We start from the raw sequence: 26,476 nt of genomic DNA, 5'->3' as shown, positions 1-26,476 counted from the left end.
AAATCTTTGAACTCCCTGATATAATTTTGCTTTTTCAATCTATTTGCATTATGTTATCAATCTTTAAATTAGTTCTAAGTCAAAATTCTTTTTTTTTAAAGAGAGAGTGAGAGGGAGAGAGAGAGAGAATTTTTTAATATTTATTTTTAGTTCTCGGCGGACACAACATCTTTGTTGGTATGTGGTGCTGAGGATCGAACCCGGGCCGCACGCATGCCAGGCGAGCGCGCTACCGCTTGAGCCACATCCGCAGCCCCTAAGTCAAAATTCTTAAAATGTTTTTATATTTTTTGAAATCAAAATACAATCACTCATGTGTAAAAAAAAAAAAAGTACAGGGCTGGGGATGTGGCTCAAGCGGTAGCGCACTCGCCTGGCATGTGTGCGGCCCGGGTTCGATCCTCAGCACCACATACCAACAAAGATGTTGTGTCCGCCGAGAACTAAAAATAAATATTAAAAAATTCTCTCCCTCTCTCTCTCTCTCTCTCTCTCTCTCTCTCTCTCTCTCTCTCACTCTCTCTTTAAAAAAAAAAGTACATAGCTCCTACAATTGTCTACAATATTCAGTATCATAACATGGCACAGGTTAATAATCTAGAGGCAATAGGCTATTCTATATAGCCTATGAATAGAGCGCATATTATCTAGGTTTGTGTAAGCACACTATATGATGTTCACATGACAAGGATTTCATTTAATAGCCCTTTCTTTTTTTTCTTTGCAGTACAAGGGATTGAACCCAGAACCTTGTGTGTATGAGGCAAACACTATACTGCTGAGCTACTTCCTCAGCCTTTTTTTTTTTAATTTTAATTTTGAGACAGCTCTTGCTAAGTAGCCTACTCTGGCCTCCAACTTGCAATCCTCCTGCTTCAGCCTCCTGAGTAGCTGGGATTATAGGCATATACTACTGCACCTGGCCTAACCACACTTTTAAAAGTTCATATCCCTGTCTTTAAGCACCACATGACTGAAGTTTGGGTAGATGGAACATGTTTATTCTTTTCTGAATTTTTCTGCCAGGACTACCATTTCGGTGTGACTATTCTCATCTTTGTGTTCATTTGGGATACTCTTTCTTAACAGGAATTCTGGACTTCTTGTGAAGATATTTTGCTTCCTATATCATAGTTAAATCAATAGTTCTTTGACGCATGTAGCCTGAGACGTCCTATGTCACTTGCTGATGTCACTAACATGGGCTTATTTTTGAGTTGTGTTAGTGTGTCCTATTCTACTGAGATATTTGTCTGTTCCTGCAACATGAAGTATACAGCATGAACAAGCCCTTCTTTATAGACCTTTCTGTTACCATATGAATTTAATGACTTTGTTGAGTTCTCGTCTTCAAAACGTCCAGCTGCAATTTCATTGGGAATGTTAGAATTATTCTCATCCTAGTTTTAGGATGAATTATCATCTTTACTAAATTATCCTATGTATCAACATTGCAAGGATTCTAATTTATTTTAATTTCTTTTTGTGCTTTTTTAAATAGGTTAAATTTTCTCTGTAAACATCTTATGTTTCCTTTGTTAATTGCTAAATACTACATAGTTTTGTGGCTATACTTAAAGGTTATCTAAGTTTTCACTATATTTTCTAGTTGGTGTTCTTTTTTTTTTTGGCATAGAGAAACATTGTTCATTTTTCTAATGATCACTTAGAGCCAATAATATTGCTGGACTATTTTATAAATTCTCATATTTTCATTAAGTTTGTTTTTCTCTGTAGATGATTATATATGAGGTCAAACACCACCTGATTACACATCTTTTTAAAGAATTTCTCAGAACATTACCCAGAAGCTATAATTGTATGTTGATGAGTGATGGTTTTTGGCTTTCTTAAGAAGGGAAAAACCCTTAACACTGATGATATTCCCTTCCATAACTAGTTTTCAAAGGGTTATAAATGCTTTTTCTCCAGACATATTTACTTTTTAATCAAGTCCTTTAGTGCCATAAATTAAATATTTTTATATAGTTGTGATATAATCTACTTGGTACTGACATGATTTTCTTTTTCAAATAGCAAAATTTATTGTATACTTGAAACTTGTATATAATACAAGTTTTAAAACTATATATATAGTTTTAAAAGAAGGAAATAAAATGAACAGCCATTACTCACTACTCAGGTTATGTACTAGATACTTCCACATGACAACTCTACACTAGGAAAGCACAGGTTTTGTGCAGTGAGTCATCCATCTTTGCCACAACTTTTAAACTATATGTGAATGTGTGTGTGTGTGTGTGTGTGTGTGTGTGTAAAATTCAAAATTATTACTTTGTACTTTCCACTTAATATTGTGAGATTCATCCCTGTTGATGCAGGTATGCATAGTTAGATTTTTAAATTGCATTGTTTTCATTGTAGAATTCAGCTTATCTATGCATTTATTCTTGATGGATTTGGGGTTTGTTTTAATATTTTTTATATTATTCCCACTGCACATTCTTTCACTTATCTCTTATACCTATGAGGATTTTTTAAAAAATGAATATGTGACTAAGAATAGAATTGCTGATTCTTATAGTGTATGCATATTCACCTTTGCTAGGAGATACTGTAATGCCAGATTCCTGGGACCCCAGTAGACCTCCAAGAGCCGAATCCGATGCAATCACACAATAGTCTTTATTGGAAGCTGGAGCCTGGACTCACAACCATTTCCAACGCAGCGGTCCCAGGGAGTGAGTCCTGGTCCTTTGTTCAGTGAGATTTTATAGGTTTTGGGGGTTACTCTATGCGTCACAACATCACACAGCAAATCATTCCATACAGTGGGAAAATCAAACAACAATTCTTAACATTGATTAGCACATTTACTGGCGGGAACAAGTTGGGTAGGGGTGATTGGTTAGTACAAGAGGAGGATTCCTTTGAACTGATTGGTTTAAGCCTCGAGGGGTGTAGGGCTAAACTACATGGTTTCCCACATGTTATCAACCACCATAAACTACTGGAGGGTCTTCTGGCATCCCAGGTATTTTCCCTGTCTCATGCTGATTGGTGGTTGCTAGGGGGTTGCTATGGGTCCTCACTTAGCCTAACTGAGTCAGGGACACCTGGCACCGCAGATATCTCCTGACAAACAATTCAGCAGGGTGAGTGTGTGCCTAGAAAGGCTCTGTGGGTTGGGTCTGGTCAAGTGGTAGCACGCTCGCCTAGCAAGCGTGCGGCCAGGGTTCGATCCTCAGCACCACATACTGTAAGGGTCCGGCGAAACGTCGGAGAAGGAAAGACCACACGAGACTAGCTTCATGCAATGGCAAGGGGGATTTTTTTATTAGGGATCCGTTCCAACGCGTTGGGACTCTGTGCTCACTCAAGAAGGGAGAGCAGCCCAGAGCCCAGAGCAGAGGTCAAGCAGAGCTTAAGTACACTTTTTGGAGAGGGCGGTGGGCTTTGCATACATCAGAACAAATCATCATGAGGCGCGGGGAAATTGAACAACAATTCTGATACATGGTTAGTCCATTCATTGGCAGGAACAGTTTGGGTAGGGGTGATTGGTCACTTCCAAGTGGGGCACACATTCAAACTGATTGGTCCTGGGGCCTATATGCGTATGTGCCATGTTACCTGGAGCCCTTAGCTATTAAACAACCAGGGAATCAATGGAGATATTTACTGAGCAGGTCCCGCATTGTCCTAACAACTTACAGGTTCCGGGGATAGCAGAGGAATTGTAACAATAGGCTTTTACCTTTTAGCCCAGGCCTTGTAATCTAGAAGCTTTACAATGCCCTAGTCTTTTACACTTTAACTCAGACTTTTGCAGCTTAGAATCAGCTTAGAAATTTTACCCTTACAATACAAACAAAGATGTTGTGCCCGCCAAAAACTGAAAAATAAATATTAAAAAATAAAAATATATATAAAAAAAAGAAAGGCTCTGTGGGTTTTTCCAAGGACACGGGTCACGCCCCCTTCCTTAGGACAGGCCTTGAGGTAGAAGCTGCTGTTATTTATTTATTTTCAACAATGGAGTCACATCAGTTTCTCAGTAGCAGTTTATATTTCCTGCCTATAGTACTATATGAAAGTTCCTTTTGTTTCACATTTTTTACCAATACCAAATATCATGAGACTTAAAAAATTGTGCCAGTCTGATGGGTATCTACCTTGTTCTCTTAATTTTATTTCCTGCGTTACTCATGCAATTTAACATCTTTTCTTTTTCCTTTTTTTAATATTTATTTTTTAGTTTTAGGTGGACACAATATCTTTATTTTTTATTTTTTTAATGTGGTGTTGAGGATCAAACCCAGCGCCCCGAGCATGCCAGGCGAGTGCACTACCAGTTGAGCCATATCCCCAGCCCAACATCTTTTCATATATTTATTGAACATTATTTTCTTCAGTGTAGTGCCTATTAAATTTTCATTTTCATTTTCTTATGCTCTTTGTCTTTTGATATTGATATAAACATCCTTTATGTATTCTGAATACTGACTCTTTTGTTTGCTGTACCAGGAATTGAACCCAGAGGCGCTCAACCACTGAGTAATCCCCAGCCCTTTTTTATTTTTCATTTTGAATACAGAGTCTCCTTAAGTTGCCAAGGCTGGCTTTGAAATTGAAATCCTCCTGACTCATCCCTCACCCACTTTTGTAAGTTATCTATTTATGTGGTTTAGATGTGGTTTGTCCCCCAAAGTTTTGGTTTGGAAGGTTGGTCCCCAGTATATCACTGTTATGAGGTGGTAGGACCTTTAAGAACTAAGGCTTAGTGAGAAATAATTAGGCCATTGAGGGCCCTGTTCTTGGAAGGAATCAACTTAGTTCTTCTAAAACCTTGATTAGTTCTCACAGGATTGTTGTTAAACAGCAATCCTGGACTCCACCTCTCTCTGGTTTCTTGTGTTGCCACGTGAACCCTCTCTTTTACACTGTCATTGTGATGCCACCTTCCATGAGGACTCCCCCAGGGCCAGACCACTGCCTGTGCCATACCCTTAAACCATTAGAATTGGGAGTTAATAAACATCTTTTCTTTATAAAGTATCTGGCCTCATATGTTTTGTTGTGTTAAAAGAAAACAGGGGCTGGGGTTATGGCTCAGGGGGAGAGTGTTTGCCTAGCATGTGACAATTCAAAAGTGTTAAAAAAAAAAAAAGAAAAAGAAAACAGTAGTACATCTGAATTGTTAATATATTGTCTCACTTTGGGTCTTGTCTTTTCACTTATCCTTTGGCTAGTAAGATTCTTAATGTAGTCAAAATTCTCAACCTTTTATAATTGTGTTTTTGTGTTCAATTTAAGAACTCAAGAGTTACCTTTACGTAATAGATATTCTTCTATGTTATCTTCTAGGAGCACTATTTTTTTTTTTGCCTTTTACATTTATATATATAATCCAACTGAAATTGATTTTTGTATAGGTGCAAGGTAGAGACCAAGTTTTTTTTTCCCCATGATACCGCTGGTTATGACAAGTCCTACTTTCCTACATGTTGAAGTTTGAACATTAGAGAAGCACGCCGAGGCAAGCGTAAGAAGCAGGGTTTATTTAAAAAGGGGTAATATAGACTTCTCCTGCGAGGAAGAAGGGGGCCATAGCTGGCACCGTGGTATTCCAAGAAGCAAGGTGTTCTGCCCTTTTTATGTGTCCTAGGCTTCCTTTGTTCTCCAGCCTTTCCCCCCTTATCTTTCTCCTTCCTGCAGACTTGACTAGGCCCAGGAATGCTTGGTGATGTGGCCAAAAGGTGGGAAATAGGTGGGCTGAAGGGGGGAGGGCAGGATGCAGTAGACAAGGACACAATAACTGTTGGGAAAAGTATAACAGCAGCCGCACCCCAGAGAAAAACCCCAACATGGCGCCTAAGGACCTTCTCTTCCTACTTTCCCCTTTTTCTGCAGTGGCGGGTGTGAACTCTCCCACCGGCACCAATTTCAAATCTCGCTGGCGGGGAACCTTAGCCCCAATAAGAACTAATTCCTGGGCTCCGGAACTGATATCTGGAATAATTTGCCAATAAACGGGTGGCCTGCCATTTATCTAAGCCCTGCCATCTCTTCTTAGATCTATATAAGCACACAGCCTTTTGCAATAAAATTGGAATTCTCCCCAGCGAATTGTCTTGCATGGAGGATTCTTTCAATAACAACCTTATAGCTCCCTGTGTTACCGCTGTTGACCAGTGACGAGTCCTTGCTTCCCCAATGTTGAAGAATAACACCAAAGAAGCACGCCGAGGCAAGGTCAGAGTAGAAATTAGAAGTTTATTAAAGGACAGCAGAAAAGACTTCTCCCGGAGGAAGAAGGGGACCCAAGAGATGGAATCCGTGGAAGTGCGGTTGTCTCCCCTTTTTATAGTTTTGGTGATGGAATGTATGGGGGAAGGGTTGGGACACAGGTGGGCCAAACAAGTAATCTGGGCAGGAAGGACTTCATTATCTCTTCTTTGCGATGGGCTATCTCCAAATCTGTTGGGGGCTGTTTCCTGGGTTCCATTAACATTTCTTTGGGATGGACTTTGGCCTAGGGCCTTTCCGGGACTGCATTTCCCGGAATCATTACCAGCATGGCCTCCATTTTAGATTTCACTCGATATGATATTAGACCCAATTTACCTAACTACACTGACTATCTAATTTTAAATCTGGCTTCACCTGTAGGGAGGGGAAATTCCTGGGACAGGTTACCTTGGCAAATAGGGTGAGTAGGGGCAGATTCTTGATAAGATCCCTCAGGGGACAGTCTCCAACTTCCCAGACTTGCTCAAAATTGGCCTTCTAGATCTGACCTGACTCCATTTATCTATCTACACTGACTGCCTAATTTTGGCTTCACCCACAAGAATATTAATTTTCTCAGTTATTGTTTCTCTTTTTATAAAAAAAAGACATACTTTTTGGTCTACCTTTCTGTAATGCTACCTTTGTTGTAAACCAAGAGTACATGTATGCTTGACAGTACTTCTGGGTTTTTATATTAATCAATTGCTCTTTTTGTCTTTTCTTGTGCAAATATTAACCATTGGTAAAGATGGCGCCCGAAGTGCTTCTCTTCCGGAAGCTCAAGAGTATTGGTAAAGATGGCGCCTGGAGTGCTTCTCTTCCGGGAGCTCAGGTCCATTGACGCACTGAAAGCGCGCGAATCATCACCTCCAATCCCTGTGAATGGCGCACCTCCAAACCCTGAAGTGGCATGAACTCTCAGCCAATGAAGAAGTAACAGCCCACTCGCCTTGCTCCTCCTCATCCTGTGTTAAGCCCATAAATATCAATACCCTGTTCGTTCTCTTACTCTTACTCTCTCTCCCTCTTTCTTCCTCTCTCTCTCCTCCCTCTTCCCCCTCCCCTCCCCTCCCCTCCCTCTCCCCCCTCCCCTCCCCTCCCTGTCCCCCCTGCCCTCCCCCTCTCTCCTCCTCCCCTCCCTCTCCCCCCTCGCCCCCTCCCCCCTCTCCTCTCTCCCCCCTCCCCTCTCTCCCCCCTCCCCTCTCTCCCCCCTCCCCTCTCTCCCCCCTCTCCTCTCTCCCCCCTCTCCTCTCTCCCCCCCCCCTCTCTCTCTCTCCTCCCTTCTCTGCGACTGGCCACTACGGTCCTGCTAATAATATCTCGGACAGGTAAACTGTTTTTTTGGCAAAACACTTCATCATACATTGTTCTTTTCTTTAACAAAGTGTTTCCAAAAGCTTGGTCCTTATCCCCCATGCCAATCCAATAACAAGGACACAGTTTTGAGAAAAAGGAAAAAGAAGTCTTATTGCTTTGCTAGCAAAGGAGAAGCAAAGGGAATGCCTGTCCCAAAGGCTGTTTTTCTGCCTATCAGCAGGAACAGGGGGCTTTTAAAGTCTACATTTCACATATTCACTGTCTGGTGTTGTAATTCACTAGTTACTTTGGGAGATAGTCATTTCTGAGATATTCTGGTACCATCCCAAAGTCTATTGAAGGTGTGTGTTCAGGGACAGATAACTCTGCCTAAAATGGGGAAGAAAGGTAATACTATTTTCCCTGATATTAGGGATAGGGAGAGATTAAGGAGGAGCAGGGCATTTTAAAAATAAATTGCAGTGGCAGAGCAGCAAGTATTACATTCAAAGCATAGTGGACCATTGTTACAAAAGTGTTTAGGTTATTCTTTACCCTTTCCATTTTCATATTTCCAGTTTAAATCCAGTTGCTAAATTTCTGCCTTAACATATACACACACACCTTACATTCAAATAAAACCTATAGTTTTTTATTGATCCTCCCTCTATATTTTTAAAGAATTCATATCTTCATAGATATTGAAATCTCCAATTATTAAAAGTATCTTTAAATTCACTCAATAATTCTTCATATATGCTTATGTTATGCTCGAATTCGGGACCCCCAAAAGACCACCAGAGACCAAGATCCATGTAAGCAGCAAAGAAGTGTTTAATGCGAGCTAGCTCGGTCCTCTGCGCGCACTCACAGCAACTGGTGATGCTGAGAGGCCCCAAGCCCAGGGTTTGCAGCAGTTTTATACACTCTTTGGGGAAGGCAGGGACTTCACATACATCATAACATCTCTTAGCAAATCATCACACACCTCGGGAAAATCATAAAACAACTCTAAAACATGATTAGCACATTCACTGGCAGGAACAAGTTGGGTAAGGGTGATTGGTTAGTACAAGAGGGGGATTTATTTGAACTGATTGGTTTAAGCCACGAAGGGTGTACATGCTGACCTACATGATTTCCCAACATGTTATCAACCACCATAAACTACTGGAAGGGTCATCTGGCATCCCAGGTATTTCCCTGTCTCATGCTGCTTGGTGGCTATGGGTCCTCACCTAACCTGAGTCAGGGACACCTGGTGCTACAGATCTCTTCTGTTATTTGTAGATAAACAACTCATCAGGGTGGGTATAGTGCCTTGGAGTGCTCTGTGGGTCTTTCCAAGGACAAGGGCCACACCCCCTTCCTTGGACAGGCTTTGCTCTGAGGTAGAGGCTGGTTTTTCAGTTCCTTATAAGATATTTGTCATTTATATGCTTTTATTGGTCTTTCCATAGGCATGCCTTTTCTATTGTCTCCTATGCATAAATTCTGTCAATTAGGGCTGAAATCAAACTTCATTCCTCTTCTCTTCCTTTCCTTTACCTTCATCTCTTCAGTAAGGAGTAATCTTACTTTCCTCCTTTCCTTGCTCTGCTAGGGATAGAATCCAGAGTCTTGAGTATGCTAGGAAAGTGTTCTATTACTAAGCAACACCCTCAACCCTCAAAGTAATCTTTCTTTTCTGTGACCTCATGACAGCACATTACTTCTCCATAAAACCCAACTTGTTTTCCTTTTTTGCTTATATCTCATTTTCATCACTAGAATATTAGTAATGTCTGTATTTCTCCTAGGAGAGAGAGAGAGAGAGAGAGAGAGAGAGAGAGTGTGTGTGTGTGTGTGTGTGTGTGTGTATGGTGCTGGGGATTGAATCCAAGACCCCACTGAGGGACATTCCCAGCCTTCTCTTATAAGGGTCTTGACCAATAAATACACAACATGTGCTGAACAGGGATAGAATTCCTTGTGTACCATATTTTCCCCATACCTGCCATTAGGTGGCAATGCATAAACTTTGTAGTACAAAGAAAACCCAGGGCTCCACAAATGCAAGGCAGGAGGAGATCTACCAGTAAGCTACACCCCCAGTCAGGCTTTAAAAATTAAAATAGAGCCAATCTAGCATAAAGATTATTTTTTGAGCTGAACATATTTGAAAATCAAAAAATGAGGAAGAGGCTTTCTCTAAACTCCCCTTATCTGGTACACACCTGTAATCCCAATAGCTTGGGAGGCTGAGGCAAGAGAATCACAAGTTCAGTTTCAGCAACTTAGTGGGGCCCTTAGCAATTTAGTGAGATCCTGTCTCAAAAACAAAACAAAACAACAACAACAAAAATAAATAAATAAAAGAAAAAAAGAAAAGGAAAAAAAAAGAGGAGGGTTGGGGAGGTAGTTCAGTGGTTAAGCACCCCTGGGTTCAATCCTTACTACCACCAAAAAGAAAAAATAAATAAATAGGATTCTTGGTCTGTGGTTTACTATGAATTTACCAAGCAAGTGTTCAAACTTATCCTACTTTATGTTCTGCTTTCAAAGAATCTTTATTTCAAATGCTATAATATAGTAATAAGGGTAAACAAAGGAGTATATTCATTGCTTCTATATGAAACTTCTCTTTCTGTATTGACCTCTTTGGTGTGCACACTGATATTGGTAGAGAAAGACTTGCATCAAGGATCTGAACCTAAGTCTATGCAGTCAGCCAGCTAGCATTGATAAATTATTGTTAGGACAAATTTGTGATGATCTTAATCAATAGTATTATCTACTATGTGTATAGTTATTGCCAAATTAATATTTGAAAGGTTAATTAAGCAAAGGACAATGGAACTTTATTAGTTTTTCTGTTTCTTGAAGAATAAGAGCATGAAATGTTTCAGACTTCACGAAAGTATTTTTAAATATGTCTTTAGTTGTTGATGAACTTTTATTTTATTCATTTATTTATACATGGTGCTGAGAATCAAACCCAGTACCTCACACATGCTAGGCAAGTGCTCTACCAATGGGTCACAACCCCAGTTCCCTCACCAAAGTATACTTTGAACATAGTCTAGCATGAAACAAAGCTTCCACGTTTCCCAAGAAACCTTTCATTATTATGATTCTTTAATGTTTCCTGGAAAAAATCCCTGTTTTTGAATTATACTAAATAGTACAACTGACTCATAGAATGATTAGGATGATTTTTTGTTGTCTTCTTAATGCATTCTAGGTTTTTTGTAAGGAGAATAGGGTGAGTCAATTGGAACTATCTATACATAAATATATATAATAATATGAATGTCTAAAGGGATATTGGTGAAATCTCTATAGTGAAATACCAGAACTTCTTTTTAGAAAATCATAGCTTTTATTTTGATAAAAAAGTGATTCCTGTTTGACAGACCTCATTAACTATATAAATTTTGCCCTAGATTTATCTCTTTTGAGTATAGTTTACAGGATATTTTGATAATAAATCAAGATTGGCTAGTTTTTTTTTGGGGGGGCTGAGGATTTTCTGTTAAGTTTCTCTACGAGATTACCTATATAAAAAGATCCTATCATATTGCTTTTTTAAACTATACATCTTCAAATATTATTGGCAATTTTCAATTCAGCAGAATGTTGAGACTTTAATAACAATATACTATGACAATAATTTGTTTTCATTTGGTCTCTGATATGTAAAGGTCTTGCTCACTATCCTATAATGGTCCACCTCAACTGCTCTTTTCCTTAGCATAAACATTGATTTGGAAAGCACGTTGGGTATCAAACGTGGGAGCCAGGGAGTTTCTGAACTAAACAGCGATTAAAGGATTTCAGCAAAGTTCTTTCCGCAAAATCTGTTTTCATACTAAATTACTCAAACCAGGTCCTCTTCCTTGTTGCATCCTCTTTGCAATGCCCTTCCCACTCTTCTCAAAACTGGATAACTCTTACTCATCTTTAAGATTCAGCTCAAATGTCATCCCAGGTGCAGGCTTTCTCAACATGGCAGGTGGAGCTAGCGGGTTATTACTTCTCAGCTCAGCTCCCCTGGCTCACTGGGAGCAGCTCAGCCTTTAGCACAGCCGGATGGGATTACCTATTCTGCGGGTCTCGCCCCCAGGGTGTGCGCTTCTAGGGTGAAGACCGCGTTTTGTTAATTCTTAACCTTTTATAGTCTAAAGTTGGGCTCAGTGATGCCGGACGACTGAAGTCCTATTATTTGGCGACTTCTGCCTACAAGAAGCATACTTCATCCAGATTACTCGCAGTGTCCCATAGTTTCAGCTGGCACACCGGTTCCCGCCAACTAAGCATTTAAAAACAAGCAGCCGCGGACACTAGGAATAGACGGTACCCATCACAACGACTGCCTGTTCATCAGCCCCAATGGAGCTACGTTTGCTTGCTGCTCCGGCAGGGGCGATTCTGGAGTTTGCTCAGTTAGGGCGACGCTTTCTTTGAACAAACTGAGCCCCAGAGGCTTCTCTAACTCTGGACTGGAGATGCTGTCCGCTTTTTCTAACGGTGACACGCAGTCAAGGGGAAAATATGGATTCAAAGGTCTGGGGTAAGTGCTCGCGGGTGAACCCGAGCTGACGTCTGTGAAGGGTCGCACTCACTGTGCCTTTCCCCCAGCCCCGTCAGCCCCCAGGGTAAGCGTCCCGTAGGAGGGTGCAGCTCAGTCAATTGCGCTCGCACACGGCGTCCCGCCCACCCTGGGCGGAGAGTCATTGTTCTCGCGAGATCGCGGCTAGCCTCGCCTCTTCAGATTTCGGGCTCTCGCGAGAAGCGGCTGAGGAGCCGGCCTGCAACCTGCCCGGCGGCTCTGGTAGGCGCAGCCGCCAGAGTGGCCGCCTCACAGCCAGCTCTGGAGGGATCCGGTTGAGGAGGAAGCGGAGGCGTCGCCGACCTCGGCCTTCGCCTTGATCCTCCGTGGACGCTCGACTGGGCCTACAGGTTCGGGGTGAATGGGCATAGCTGTGGAGCGCAGTGGGGGCGGCGTGGGAGGCTGGGCTTGGCGGGGGCGTAGGAGGAAAGGGGCGGAGGGCGAAATCTGGGCTGGAGAGCCGGGCTGCTGTGGCAGTGGTCTGGGCGGCGGGACACGGAGAGGGGAGCGTGGGTGGCGTTCTGGACTCGGGCCACCGGCACCCAGCTCCGAGGGGCAGAGTTGGGACTTGGGTTTCCGGGGGTGCTGCTGTTTGGTTGGCAGTCCAGAGGCCTTTCCCCCAGGGATGAAGGAATCATCCCTCCTTCCCAGGGCAGAGTAACCCGGTGCCCCGCCCCTTTCCTGTCATCTCTGGGCTTAAGGCAGCGACATCCTGAGGAGGGCGCATCACAATAGGGTGGTGAGTTGTCTGTCTCCCTTTTAGGGGATAAGATGGTGGGCGGTCTCCCTTCAGGTGAAGAAGGGTGAGACCCCAATAATGTTTTTATGCTGTGACAGTATTGTGTATGGTAAAGCTTTGCTTTTTTCAAAACTTGCATAGAAAAAGGTTCTGATTCCTTCTTTCCTTCCTTCAGATGCAAGTGCCCTAACACGCCTTGTAATTGGGAATAGGGTTGAGGGAGGGAAGACCTCCCTTGGTATTTTGTTAGTGTGACTGGGCCAATGTGACTATCCCTGGACCGAACAAATTTCCCACTTCTCTTTTCTCTTATTTGGAGTCCATGATGAAAAGTCACTAGTCCAGACATGTTAAGAGTTTCATTCGCTTGCTACTTTGCGCCCTTAGCAAATTAATTTATTTTACAAATATATTTTGACTTCAGGAGTTTTCATGATTTTTATTTAAATTAACAATCTGAATAAGGCGGCACAATGTTTATTGATTTTATTTGGACGTTGCTTCCCACTCCCGACCCGCTCACCTCTTCCCCTACCCCGACTATGCAAATATGATAACATTTTTTTTAGAGAAGAGTTGAGGGATAAATTTAGAATGAAAGAGACTAGAAATTGTAGTAAAAGATATGACAAAGAATGGAAAGCACAAGGGCCAAGTTTTCATATTGGAGAGCCCATCCAGGACCAACGGAAAGAACGAGACTGTGGTTATCATTTGAATATAAAGCAGAAAGCAATAAAAAATACTTGGGAAAGAATTTGATGATGAATTGAAACTGGTAAAAAAAAAAGTGTTTGAGGAGTTATTTTTGAAGGTGCCAATGTGTTTCAGAAATTTTTCTAATATTTTTCAAGAGTTTATGACTTAATAGCTGCTATTGTGCATAAGGAGAGAGAAAGGAGATACTGAAGTACGGAGTGTGGTAAGGAACATTGTTCAATCAGGAAGGTCTTCTAGTGTTTCAATAGTGTTTTTGAGTTCTTATATCATTTTTTCCCTCATTCCCCAAAATGCTTTCAGATGGGCTTTTAACCTGCTGTATGTTATTCTTCTACCAGTTTGAATTTTGTTCTATCTCATCCTTTCTTCTAAGCTGTGTGAAAATTTTAAGTTATTAACCATGAAATTATAAACAACAGTGGTTTGCTTTGTGATTTTTTTACATTTAGGATACTTTGAAGTTTGGAAGCAAACCAGAATATATGCACTTTTCAAAAGAGATTATGGGTAACAAACTCACATGTCTTCTGGTAATAGTTATGTAATAAAAATGTGAAGTCCATTGGAGAGTTTATGCCTTGTCTAGGAGGGACGTCAAGTTTTCAGGTCCACTTGATTAGTTCTGTATGTGAATATGGGCCCAGTCTTAAGCCTTCTCAAGAGAATACAGGAAAACTCAATTTTTACATGCAGTCTCTTGATTTTTTTTTTAAAGAGAGAGAGAGAGAATTTTTTTTAATATTTATTTTTTTAGTTTTCACGGAACACAACATCTTTGTGTATATGTGGTGCTGAGGATCGAACCCAGGCCGCAGGCACATCCCCAGCCCAGTCTCTTGATTGTTAAAAATATTGACGGCTAATTAAAACAATTGAAAATAACTGCATGTGGCCAAATCAAACCCACACTTGTTTATAGTTGTATTCTGTTCTCTAGGAGCTGTTTTATAGGTCAGAATTAATGTATTTTATAACTGAAAAAAAAGAGGTTTAAAGCAAGTAGTTCACGCTTTAAAATTTCAGTCTTTAGGAGGACTTAGGGAGGGAACATGTCAAGTCTAATTGAAACCAGTAGATAGTTTTTTTTTCCTTTTTCTTTTATTAAACCCAGGGGTAATGATGTTGGCAATCAAATGTGCCAACAAGAAGCCCTTTAGGGCTTTTTTAAGTTAAAAAAAAAAAAGTGAAAGTTCTTGACTTAAGAGAAAAAATTGTATGCTGAGGTTGCTAAGATCTACACATTTTGAGAGAGACTGTGTTCCTGTAACTTTTATTACAGTATATTGTTATAGTTTTCCTGTTTTATTGTTCTCTCTCTCTCTTTCTTAGCCACCAAGCCACATCCCCAGCCCTTTTTATTTTTTGAGACAGAGTCTCTTTGAGTTGCTTAGGGCCTTATTAAGTTGCAGAGACTGGCTTTGAACTTGCAATTCTCCTGCCTCAATCTCCCAAACCACTGAAATTATAGGTGTGAGCCACCATGCTCAGTTTACTATTGTTCTTAATCTCTCATTGTGTTTAATTTATAAATTAAACTTTATCATATTATGTATGTATAGGAAAAAATGTAGTTATATATAGGGTTTATTCTGTACAATATGTAGTTTCAGACATCCACTGGGGAACATGGAACTATACTTCGAGTGTAAGGAGGTACTACTATATTAACATTTTAACTGTAGAAATAACTAAAGGAAAGGCTGTCAGTATTTATGGCTTTTCCGGGTTCTAGCTATGCATGGTGGCACACACTTGTAATTCCAGTGATTTGGGAGGCTGAGGCAGGAGGATTATAAGTTTGAGGCTATAGCCTCAGCAATTTAGCAAGGCCCCAAGCAACTTAAGAACCTGTCTCAAAATAAAAAGGGCTGGGGACATGGCTTAGTGGTTAAGTGCCCCTGAGTTTAATCCCCAGTGCCAAAAAGAAATAATAATATTTTTATTAATATAATTATTATTATTCAGAGTTCTGAGCAAAGTTTAAATATAGGTATCTTGTAAGGAAATTGGTTGATTTAAGAACTCTTTTATGTACTTGCAACTAATGTTTAAATTTAAATCTTGGAGTCTTTCTATAGTCCATTTCAGAATTTGAATGTTTATTATTGGCTGTGCCATTCTATGTTGCTTTCCTAGACATTCACTTTTTTAAAAAATTTTCTTATTCTTTTGTTTTTAATATTTGCTTTTTAGTTGTAGTTGAACACAATACCTTTATTTTATTTATTTTTACGTGGTGCTGAGGATCGAACCCAGGGCCTTGCACATGCTAGGTGAGAGCTCTACCGCTGAGCCACAACCCCAGCCCAAGACATTCACTTTTACTGGAAAAAATATTGATCCCCTGGCAGATGGGGAGGGGGCGTTTTCAAATGGGATGAGGAAAGTGTGTTGTAAAGCAGGCACTCTTATGTCTCTTTCATACATTGTCCATTGCAAGATTGATTTTGATTAATTAGTTTTTCTTATAAGAATAGGTACTTTGATTATTTTGTGCCTTATGCATTGTAGAGCTTAGTAACCTTGTGGATTAAAACTCATTTACCCATTAATGAGAAGTACTTTAATCTGATTCATACCTAGTTGGGTAGTGGGGAGTGGGAGCTTTAGATGTCAGGTCTAAGGATCTTAGATATTTGGAGGGCAAAGTGAGAGTCCTCACTGGAGAGTAAGGTAAGAGAAAGCTAAGTGAGGGGACAGAGTTTTGAAAATGAAGACAAAATGGTTAAGAACCCTTTTTTTTCTATTCAGTTTTACAAAGAGTACTACTTTTTACAACTAAATTTATAATAACTTATGCAAAGACTACATGGAATTTGGTTTTTAATCAGAACTGCTTAGGGAGTTTGCAGACTTGATTTTCTTCGATTTAGTCCTGTCTTCACACATCAAGCTCCAATCTCTGTCTATCTGGAATAGAATTCGAAAGAGTAGGAGATATTTATTATGTTTGTGAGGTGTTATTGTCTGAGAGTTTTACCATTTCTGAGTTTTTTTTTTTTTTTTGTGAAAATTGTGCTTGTTGGAGGGAGCGTTGTTTTCCTTTCCCCATGTTTCTACTGTGAATCATAAAGTAGGAAATTTTCTCTTGGAAATAGTCCTGTCCCCCTCCCCTCTGTGCTCCAAAAAGCCTCTGAAATTCTTTCCCAAATGAGCATTTGAAGAAGCTAGGAGAAAGGTGCCCTCTGGTTCGTTTTGAAACTCCCAATTTTTAGGATATACATTTTCTGTTCATGTGTATGGTAGGTTCATCTGAGCAGAGTGGACCTCTGTGAGGGAGGAGGAAATGGAATACCTATGATTCTGAGTAAATTTAATTTATAGTTGAAGGAATAAGAAACTTTTTTGGCCATTAGTTTCTCTTATATATATTTTTTTATCTAACTTCTTTATTTAGTTTCTTTGGTCCTGCACTAAAACTAAGGGGTGGGAGGAAGAGGTAGTTGCAGATGTTTATTAATAGAGGAAGAATTTCAATTGAGCATCCCTAATCTGAAAATCCAGAGTCCTACATCTCCAAAATCTAAATGCTTTGAGCAGTAACGTGATGCCACAAGTCTGATTGTTAAATGTAAACAGATTTTGTTTCATGCATAAAATATTTTATGCATGAAATATTAAATATTGCATGAAATATTAAAATATTGTATAAAATTACCTTCAGCCCATATATAAGGTGTTTATGTATTTTGTGTTTAGACTTGGATAGTCCCAAGATATTGCATATTATGTGTGTGTGTGTGTGTGTGTGTGTGTGTGTGTGTATGTGTATATATGTATGTATGTACGTACATACCCCCCCACACACACACAGATTCCAAAATTAGCCCCCTTCCCCCCAAATTTAAAATCTTTAACAATTCTGGTTGCAAGCATTTCCCGGGAAGAGGTACTCAATCTATATTCAAATTTTTAAAAATCTCTTTGTTAAAATCTTTACTAGGGTTCAGGCTACAAGTACAGGGTTCATTTCCCTTAATATGGCCTACTGGGGTTTGTTTGGGGATCCTTGAAACTGACACCTACCTTACTAAGAAGGTAGTAAAGAAGAACTTAGAGATGGAAGGTGAACAATTAGAATTCAAAGAGATGCTCACTGGGAGAGGATGAAGAGGTTGATAAATGTTAAATATAGGGAATGGGAATATAATAAATTGAGTACAATTTTCACAGCATTTTGTACTTCAGATTTTTGGATTATGGATGCTTAACAGAGTCAGTACAAATATTTCAAAATCTGAAAAACTCAAATCTGAAACATATCTGTTTGCAAGCATTTTGGATAAAAGATATTTAGCCTGTATTTGAAATAGAACATAAAGAGGAAGGATTTTACACTAAATATGAAACCTTTTGTCATAGATTTCTGGGTTGTAAGATATCTTTGCTGATAAAATATCTTTCTTCACCTGATTAGTAGTTTAATTATATTATTTAGTTAAAGGTATAAGGTCTCTCATTATATGGCATAATCATCCCTGGTTATCTGAGGATTGGTGCTTTGGACCCTGTTCTCCCTCCCTCATATAAAATCCTCATATGGTCAAGTTCCTTTTATAAAATGGAATAGTATTTGCATATAACATACTATAGTAAATTCTCCCATGTTCTTTAAATTGTCTCTAGATTACTCATAATAATTAATATAATATAAATGCTGTACAAATAGTTGCTGTACTGTATTGTTTTGGGAATAATGATCCAAAACAATCTAGTATGTGATTCTTGGTTGAATCCGTGAATGTGGAACAGAGAATACAGATAGTTGAGCACTTATTTTCATTTTTGTAGTTTAAATGAGTAATCTATTAGAATTTTTGGTCACAAACTGAAGTTAATATTTAGTGTTTAGCTGGGATGAGTCTATTATGATACTCACTGATTGAAGTTCTACTTGATTACAAACTATGAATAATACTTTTCTGAGGTCATTTTAAGTTGCAATCATATTTTTCTGCTTGGAATACCTTGTTCGGGATCATTTTGGTCTGAGTTTAAAGACAATTGTTAGCTCTATGACCTAAAAGTTACTTAGCCTCTCTGACCCTTTTGTTTCCTCTAACACAACATAGAACATAATTGCCAGGAATTTAAGGATGAAATGAAATAAAGCATATAAAATTCTATGTAAATAATAAAATGATGTATGAATTTAAGTTGTTAGCATTTTGCTTTGTGTTTATGCCCAGAAAATAATATCCTGGCATTATTGCCTCCTTTTTCCCACCCTTTCTGCCCTTAGTGATCTTGAAACACATCTATCAATTTACAAATTATTCACATTTGCCTGTCTCATTTGGAGAGGAAATGTTCAAATGATTATTTACAGCATTGCCAGTATGATTCTTCCACTGGAAATTAAAAGATTTTTATTTTCTCTTTATTTTAATAAGCATTGAACAATGGGAAGCTCTTTTTCTTACTTTGTACATTGGTGTTCACTGACTGATAATTTAGTATTGTACCTAATTTGAATGCCAGGTGGAAAAATGGACCAAGGAAAGAGAAAATAGATTGAAGAGAGAGAGACGATATGGCATTAAAAAGAAATCATCTATTGTAATACTATTATCTATTTCTAAAAAGTAAAAACATTTTATCATTTTTAATTTGCATTATTTCCCTTAAGATCTTTGATTATTATTGCTTATAGCAAATGAGTAAAAAGTTATCGTGAGTTTTCTGGTTTAACTACATTAAATGTCAGCTTAAAAATAAATTTTAGGGCTGGGGATGTGGCTCAAGCGGTGGTAGCGCGCTCACCTGGCATGTGTGCCGCCCAGGTTCAATCCTCAGCCCCACATTCAAACAAAGATGTTGTGTCCGCCGAAAACTAAAAAATAAATATTAAAAAAAAATTCTCTCTCTCTCTCTCTTAAAAAAAAAAATTAAAGCTCAGTTACCTAAGAAAGAATCTCAGCTACAAAATTGTGCAACAAACATTTTTATGATTTTCTTGTTTTTAGAGGGATACACAAAGTGCTGCATTATTTTAAAGGTAATTATTTCATTTTGGGCAGTTTGTTTTATACACTCTGGGCTTGAATTTTATTTTTCTCACATCTGGAAAGCAAGCAATGCAATCTGCTCCTTTCAGCTCTTCATTTATTCATTTAGAGGATTTTTTATTGTTTATTTTGCAGTGACAGGGATCAAACCCAGGGCCTTCCACATGCTAGGCAATTGCTCTACCACTTGTGCTATATATACCCCCAACCCATGTAGTTTTCTTTAAAAAATTATGAAATTCCCTTAAATTGTTAACTGAGACGTTCTTGTTTCCTTATTGTTGAATTTTCCAAATTGCTTAAGTGTTTCCTATAAAGGGGAATATTTAGTTATTAGAGACTAGTGGGAATATTAATACTGAAAGTACTTTAAAATCATTAATGCTCTCCATTTTTGGAAGAGAAAAGTGAAACATAGGTCAAGCCCTTTTAACTGATTTTGATAAAAAGGTTGTAGGTAATAAATACTGTTATTAGGAAGGTTGAGACTAGAATAGAGATCTACAAGTCTTCTCAGTGTTTTATTCCATTGCTTTCTCTAGTGGGTTGCATGCACTTCTCTCTAGGGGTGTTATGAAAAACTTGTTCATTATGCTATAGTGTGAATAAAACAATAGAACTTAATCTTTAGTTTTTATTTCTCTTTTTTTCATTTCCATTTTTGTGTGTATATACTATATACATAATACTGGTCTGATAGTACATATGAATTATTTGCAAATATATGCAACTCTTTGTGTCAGTCAAGCTCACAACATTAAGAAAGAGAACAGTTGCCATATTTTAGAAGAAAAATGCTGTGGCATTGCTAATCATCTTTGCTTCCATAGTGAATAATATTATGGTAACATTTAACAGTAGCTTTAAACATTTGTTAACCGTGAAATTTTTTTATGATGAGTACCTTGTAAAACATCTTATGAAATTACATTTCTTTGGAGTGATTTCTTTTTGATTATCAATCTAAGTAAGGTGTATTAGATGCAATTTGGAACATTCAGCAAAGGGCAAAGAAGAAAATGGCATGATAATCCAAGTCAATGACAGTTACTTTCAAAGAAACACATAACTATATTTAAAAGTTAACATTTTATTAAACATGTCAATTTATTTATTGTATAACCTATGCTCTTAAGCATTTATTGGTAATAATTTTCCATGTTATATTCTTCAACACTATGAGAATGTACTGTATTGTAATTAGTTCCCTGCTTTTGGAAATTAGTCTCCCTTACCCTCTTCTATCATAAATTCTTTGATAAATGTATTTCTTAGGTTAAAAATTTAAAAGTAGGAGTTCTGGTGTCAAGGTATATACTTTTAAAATCAGGGCTGGGGATGTGGCTCAAGCGGTAGCACGCTTGCCTGGCATGCGTGCGGCCCGGGTTCGATCCTCAGCACCACATACCAACAAAGATGTTGTGTCCGCCGAGAACTAAAAAATAAATATTAAAAAAAAAATTAAAAAAAAATCAATTTATACTCCCATGAACTTGAGTGACAGTTTCCCCAATACATTAGCCCTTGCCTAGTTATCATTAAAACAAAACTTTGATTGGTTAAACATCTGATTTAACTTGGTTTTCTTATATTATGAATGAGTTGAAATCTTTCTTTTCTTTTTTTTTTTTTTTTTGTGGTGCTGGTGATTGAATCCAGGGCCTTGTGCATGCAAGGCAAGCACTCTGCCAGCTGAGCTATATCTCCAGCCCTATTTCTTCTTTTTAATCATTAGTATTTGTAAATTGCAAGTTCATGAAACTTTGTCCATTTTTCCTTTACAGTATTCAGATTTTAAAGTATAGATTTATAAACGTTTCTCTAGTTTGTCATCTTTTGCTTTTAAATTCTTATGTGATATAATCTGATACTTTTTGAAAGCTATTCTGTAGTTCTGATCCTAATCCCTGATGTTTTCCCTCATCTTTATTGAAAATGATAGCATAAAATGATTGATTGCACATTTCCATTTCAGTCTTTGGCTTGAAGGTGTTTTTATTTTTATTTTTGGCTTAGCAATTCTTTCTCTATTCTGAGAATCAGTTATTTATCTTCCTATATATTTTCTTCTTGACTTTTTATGGGGTTTTTTGTTGTACTTGAACTTTTTAGCAGTTTGGAATTTGTGGGGGATATGATGTGAGGAAGGAAAGGATCTTCTGCTCAAATAGTTAACCAGTTGAAATTTTAGAATTCATTTTCTGGGTGTGACATTTTTATGGGTTGTGTATTAAATTTGAGAGACAATTTGGTGTGATAATTGGCTATGTGGTATTAAAGCAAGTTATGTTAATAAGCCTTAATTAAAGAATATTTCAATATAAGGAAATGATTTTATTTAATTAAAATGGAATACTGCCTGGAATACTAAGTTACAAAGATATCTAGAATATCTCATTGTGAACTAGTATTTTGTCTCAGAGCAAATTTTAGGTTTCTTAAAATGAAACATTTGGAGGAAAAGAACTTTGGTGAAGGAAGTTCTGCTTCTAATTGTGCTGATAAATATGGTAGCTACCAGCCACTTGTGGCTATTTAAATTAATTAAAAAGGAAAATTGAAAATTCAGTTCTTCACTGGTAGTACACACATTGCGTGTGCATAATATTAAACTACATGTGACTAGGAGCTACTTTTTGGATAATGCAGATATAGGACATTTCCATTATCATGTAGAGTTCTATAGGATAGCATACAATCTGGAAATTGAATCATATTTAGAGCTTTTTCTAGCCTGTTGAGTTAATGGCAGATAAACAGTTAAGCAAAAAATCTGAAAGAAATACAAGTAAGGGAAATAATAAATTGGTCAAAATGTAGCAGCATAGTAAAGATTATATGTAGAAAAAATACATAACTTACAAAAAATTGTCATGTAAAAAAAATTTTAAGGATTTTAACATTTAAAAATGTGCCTTTTTAAAGAGTGTTGCCTTCTTAGGAGCTGAATGTAATCCTCTTTAATTAGGCACTTCAGCAGCTTACAGCTTTGCCTATGTTAAATAATATGTCAAGGTGATTTGCTTCAGTTAAGGCCTTTCAGGTTTTGAAGGCAAAACTGTTTGGTTATAGTAGAAAAGGAAAAATAGAGTCATAAGCAGAAAGCAAAATGATAATAAATCTTTTAGACTACTAAAAATCATATAGCTTTTTAATAAGTTTTTAAGAATTAGGACTCTTAACAGTAGCTAGTTGTTTAAAATGCTAATCATGTAATGTAGGTATTTCATAAATGCTTAATATTTAAAAAGAGTTTCAAACTTCAAACATTTTTTCTTTTTCCCTCAGTACTGTGAAAGAAACCCAGGGTCTCACCCATGTTAGACAGGTGTTCTTCCACTGGACTACACCACCACTCTTTTATTTATTGGGTTGTTTGAGATGAGAAAAGAAAAAAAACGTATTAATACCTTAAGAAGTCAACAAAATTTGAACAAATTACATAAAAGTATTATTTTCACTGTAACAGATCAGAAAAGTATAAACCTTGACAGTTGAAAGGGTTTCTGTGTGAAGCAACCAAGCATTTTGAGGATTAGTTTGGGAAAATTTAGGGCTCATTTGGTAATCTTAAAAAAATTTTTCCAGGGATGTTATACTTTCCCTCCTTTTTTCCTACTTTTTAAATAAATATATGTCCTGAGAGCAATTTAGAAATTGAATTATAATTTGTGATCATTTGAGAGTAAGATGATTGGTGCTTTATGCCTTGACTAAAACTTGGGTATAGTTATATAATATTCTTTATTTTTTATTTTTATTTTTGGTACCAGGGATTGGACCCTGAGGGTGCTTAACTACTGAGCACATCCTCAGCCCTTTTTAGACAGAGTCTCACTAAGATGCTTAGGCCTGGCTAAGTTTCTTTCTTTTCTTTTTTTTTTTTATTAAAAGAGAGAGTGAGAGAGGGGAGAGAGAGAGAGAGAGAGAGAGAGAATTTTTAACATTTTTTTTTTTTTTTTTAGTTCTCGGCGGACACAACATCTTTGTTGGTATGTGGTGCTGAGGATCGAACCCGGGTCGCACGCACGCCAGGCGAGCGCGCTACTGCTTGAGCCACATCCCCAGCCCCCTGGCTAAGTTTCTGAGCCTAGCTTTGAACTTGCAATCCTTCTACCTCTGCCTCTAGAGCTGTCGTGTGTACCACGACACCCAGCTAAGATAATATTCTTTGAAGAGAAGCAACTGGAAACTAAAAACTGCTTATAAACCTTCCTACTTTATATTTTCTCTGCATTGTTGGATTATATTACATGAAATGCTCCCCAGTTTCTTTAGTCTTAGTTAAAACATTTTATAAGATTTATATACAAGTTATATTAAGCTATGGGAACATAAACATGAGTTATATTTTGTTCTTGTCCTCAGAATCTTATATGATGGGGAACACATGGAATAAACATTTTGCCAGTGCATACATATTGACCATATGTAAGCAGTAAAAATAATACCCCAAAACTATACTTAAGCAGTAAAATTTAACAAGAAGGAAATTTCTTTAGTAGAGCAAGTCCATATATTTTCTTACAGTGTCCCCCAATATCATAAAAACAATATGTAAAAAATTCGAATAGGATAAAAGGAAAAACAATGAAAAGTAAATTCCCCTTTTCTTTTAGTGTTTCCTCAGAGGCAACTAGTCATTTTTATGTGGTATTTCTAGACATCTTAAATTTGGATTATTTCATTTACCCAGTACTTTTAAGATTCACTGATTTGTGTTGTGTGTCTCATTAGTGATTCCAAGTATTTAGATATTGTGTCATTAGATGTCCCACCTGTCTCTGCAGCAATGTTCATTTTTCTTCTCTATCTGCTATTATGACCATATAGTTTTTCATTTTATTGTTCTTTGTAGCTAAAGCTGAAATTTTGTTTTTTTGAGAATTTTTTAAATATTTATTTTTTTTTAGTTTTCGGCAGACACAACATCTTTGTTTGAATGTGGTGCTGAGGATTGAACCCGGGCCGCACGCATGCCAGGCGAGTGCGCTACCACTTGAGCCACATCCCCAGCCCCAAAGCTGAATTTTTTGACAGTTTTTACTTTTCTATTGAGGATCCTTTGTTATTCAAGATTGTTTTCTTCTTGTAGAACTTTAATTGTTCAATATTTGTTTGAACATAATTATAATGAAATGTTTAAATATATTTATAATGAGTGTTTTGAAGTCTTTGCTAAATCCAACATCTGGGCTTAGTTGGAGTCAGTTTTTATTGATAACCTTTTACTGTCTCTTTTCTTTGCATGTCTCATAATTTTTTGTTGAAACCTGGGCATTGTAGTGTTCTTATATGGAATTCTTTCTAGTGACTGCTGATTTGCATCCTGATAATCATGAAGGACAAAAACTTCACATAGGTGAAGTAACCAACCATCTTTGCCTGTACTCAAATTGCAAACTTGTTTCTCTTGCAGTTATAGCAGTTCTATCTGTGCTCAGTTTTTCCTTCTTTCAGCTACTTATTAGCTTGGTCTCCTGGGGACAGGAGAGTCCCTCTAACACCTATGTAATTTGGTGGTCAGCCAAGAATCTAAACAGAGATTTTACTCAAGATTTTGGAATTTACCCTCTCTGTTGGTTCTTTATTTCTGGGAATTCTTTTCTTATTTCTAGCTTGTCGGCTTGTGGTGATCTCTGTTCTCAGATACCAGTAAGGACTTCACTTTTCTGATGGTTGAATTTTATGTGTTTGGGAAATACACTCAGTTAAAAACATCAAATTCCGATTTCATGCCACCAGTGTTCAAGGGTATAATCTATGGTCGCTGGTTTTGTTTTTGCAGGCTACCTGAGGTCTCCCCTGCATGCATGTGTAATCATTTGTCGTCTAGGGATTTAAGCGGAGTTTATGCTCAGAATTTGTGTCTCCCCTCTCTGTGGTTCTTTCATTTCCAGTATGTCTGTCTTAAATTTCTGTCTGTACTTCTAGCCCTGAAGTTTTCTTTACCACTTTGATCTTGTATGACTCACTAGTTTCCTTCATCATATATTTTTTTTAAGAGTGAGAGAGAGAGAATTTTAATATTTATTTTTTAGTATTTGGCGGACACAACATCTTTGTTTGTATGTGGTGCTGAGGATCGAACCCGGGCCGCACGCATGCCAGGCGAGCGCGCTACCGCTTGAGCCACATCCCCAGCCCTCCTTCATCATATTTTGAGGGATAGGGAACACAGCAAAAAAATTTGGAACTGAACTTGCGATTCTGTCCCTTGAAGTTGTAGTTTTTCAGGAGTAAATTCTTTCACTGTTTGGCCAATGTCTCTAAATAGCTTTAAAACAATTTTTTAAAAAATTTAAGTAGTTGTTTTTTGGAATTAAGCTTTCATGATCAGTTCACCTGATTGCATTTGCAGAGGTTGTTCTTTTACATCCCTTTGATTTCCATTTCTTTTAAAAATTGTTTCTACGTGGTGGTTTTTGTCCTTCATGATTATTTGTGTAGTATTCAGTCCTCCAAATTTTCCAGTTCTTAATGCTTCTGAAAATGAGTATTCAGTTTCTTGTCTATTTATGGATTTATGTCACACTTCATGGGAAAATTTAAAATGGGTTAAGTATCATGAGGAAATTATAAATATTTTCTAGAAATGTTTCAGGCTTTCATGGTGATTGTATCTATTTTCTGGCTTTCTGCGTAGTATCATCCCTCTTGCATTCCTAAGGGTCGAGGCTTATCAAATGATTTTCAGTTTCTGATCTTTCAGTATTCTTTTATCTAGATCCCTATGAAGGTTTGCTATATAGGTAGAATTAACTGTATGAACATTCATGTGTTCATTCTGTTGTCTGCCAGTCTTAAGTAATTCATTTACTCTATGGGGTTCTCTCTCCTCCTTTTGGTTCTTTTTCTATATAAGGA

At 37.8% G+C, this 26,476-nt stretch overlaps 1 protein-coding gene across 7 annotated transcripts in view; it reads left to right on the top strand.

Annotated features, from left to right (window-relative positions):
* The first annotated feature begins 12,314 nt into the window (after window positions 1–12,314).
* BTBD10 (BTB domain containing 10) overlaps window positions 12,315–26,476 on the top strand; it is a 64,005-nt gene continuing 49,843 nt past the window's right edge. For 4 of the 7 annotated variants that reach the window (XM_081281684.1, XM_081281682.1, XM_081281679.1 and 1 more), the window contains exons 1-2: window positions 12,315–12,492; window positions 24,523–24,592. The gene's annotated coding sequence lies outside the window, so the exon portion shown is untranslated. Of the gene's footprint in view, window positions 12,493–12,633; window positions 12,882–24,522; window positions 24,593–26,476 lie in introns of those variants that run through there. The other 3 variants (XM_081281683.1, XM_081281680.1, XM_081281681.1) reach the window with 2 other exon arrangements.

The sequence above is a fragment of the Spermophilus citellus genome (genome assembly GCF_964194105.1).
Source record: "Spermophilus citellus genome assembly, chromosome: 2".
NCBI classification, from domain to species: Eukaryota; Metazoa; Chordata; class Mammalia; order Rodentia; family Sciuridae; genus Spermophilus; species Spermophilus citellus.
The sequence above is the reverse complement of the archived record's forward strand: the minus strand, read 5'-3'. Positions and strand labels throughout refer to the sequence as shown.